The sequence below is a fragment of the Etheostoma cragini genome, chromosome 23, assembly GCF_013103735.1.
Source record: "Etheostoma cragini isolate CJK2018 chromosome 23, CSU_Ecrag_1.0, whole genome shotgun sequence".
Lineage (NCBI taxonomy): Eukaryota > Metazoa > Chordata > Actinopteri > Perciformes > Percidae > Etheostoma > Etheostoma cragini.
In genome coordinates, this window is record NC_048429.1 from 184,726 (window position 1) to 187,030 (window position 2,305).

The window sequence follows — 2,305 nt, forward strand, 5'->3', positions numbered from 1 at the left end:
ATATATATATATATATATATATATATATATATATATATATATATATGTATAATTATACATCATTGTGTCAGAAAACACTTAAAATATGACAGAACATGTCAATACTTTACATTAATCCAACCGACAGGGTGAGGTTCTGTTTTTAACACAAATATCGTACAAATGTTCACTTTCACACAGAAGATCAAATCCAACACTCAGATTTCTATATGAATATAAATGATAAAGCAGGAGAACTCTCCAGAAGACAACACATCTTTCATATGCAGACGCTGGACCATTTAAAGGATAACGTTGATGTTTTTTAACTCGATGTTCCCATGTTTTGTGTCCAAGTGACTGTCGGGAACAACAATCCTTGAACCTGGTCCAGTATTAAGCCAGACCACTACAGTCGGCAACGGCAAAACAAGCAGCAATGTAAGTGATCAGGAAAAATCTTCAGCATCAAGTCAGCGTCCACTAAAGGTTGTGTTGTTGCTGCTGACAGACTCAGATTATCATTCTAAGTGTGTGACTACATTATGGGATGGATTCCTACATAGATAGACCTTTTACTTAAAGAGGAAGATCCTTTTAGTTTAACATGAAACAGAAATCACCATCACCAAACCCACCAGACTCCATGTAAATAATCACTACTTTTAGTGTGTAAAGATCAGCATATCTCCACCAGACTCCATGTAAATAACCACTACTTTTAGCATGTATAGAGCAGCATATCTCCACCAGACTCCATGTAAATAATCACTACTTTTAGCGTGTATAGAGCAGCATATCTCCACCAGACTCCATGTAAATAATCACTACTTTTAGCATGTATAGAGCACCATATCTCCAACAGACTCCATGTAAATAATCACTACTTTTAGCGTGTATAGAGCAGCATATCTCCACCAGACTCCATGTAAATAATCACTACTTTTAGCGTGTATAGAGCAGCATATCTCCACCAGACTCCATGTAAATAATCACTACTTTTAGTGTGTATAGAGCAGCATATCTCCACCAGACTCCATGTAAATAATCACTACTTTTAGTGTGTATAGAGCAGCATATCTCCACCAGACTCCATGTAAATAATCACTACTTTTAGCGTGATGCTGAACACCCTTTAACCTTCTATACAGTTTTATGTTTTAATACCCTTTTATAACATTTAGTACTGTCACATCTGTCCATACTTGCCCCTCTCGCTTTTTCCTCTCTAAACATTATATAAATATATTATATATCTTTTTCACTTTAATCTGCAGGATTACACGGTTGAGATGTTCTCTGTTTTCCGGTTGAAGGCTGTTATCGGTGCGATGGCAGCACACACAAATACACACAAATACACACAAATACACAACAAAAGCAATGACTAAAAGCAGAGGATGAAGCCGCAGAGCGACAGGAAGCCGTGGTGCTGTTAGTCGTGTTACCTTGTTAGCTTCCGTTTCTTTAAAGCTGTCTTGCTCCTATAAAATACAAAGATGTGAAGTTCCTCATGATGATAAACTGCAGTAATATTAAATAAAACGCATCACACTAATACTACAGTGTTGTACCCCCCCAGACACTACAGGGTTCCACCGATGCCGGTTTTTAAAGCCTTTATTGATTGTGATATGTTTTAAATCTTAATAAAAGTTGATTGAATTTGCTAATCGTCACCATGTTATGTCATCAAAATATAAAAAAATTGGAAAAATAAACATTTTTAAATGCTTAAATGTGACAGTTCACAATACTTTTCTAAAAAAAAAATGAAATTGTACGATGTAAAAGCCTTTTAACTCATCATATCATAGGGAACTAAATAATATATAATAAATATATATTATGTAATAATTGATTTAATAATAACAATGATGGAAGTCTATGGTTGCCAATATTAAAGTTGTAAAATATTTGGTGTTAAAGCTAAATGTTTTACAGTGTGTTCTGGGGACAGGCAGCTAGCAGATAGTGAGGAGATGTTCTTTACAGTGTGTTCAGGTTTAACATAATCTGATTATCGGCAGCCGTAGACTTCCATTAAAGGCCCGTGTGGAACCCTCCATCGGCTGAACCCTTTCAACTAATCCTAACATCACATCAGTGCACCAATGTCATGCTCAGTGGTTCACTGTCAGAAAAACACAGTACACAAAGAGACAAAATGGCATTGCCACTAAGCTAGGGAGGAGGATCATAGCTAAGGATCAGCTAGGGTACCAGCCAAGGGATCAGCTAGGGTACCACCCCAGGAACTAACTAGGGTACCACCCCAGGGACTAGCTAGGGTACCACCCCAGGGATCAGCTAGGGTACCACCCCA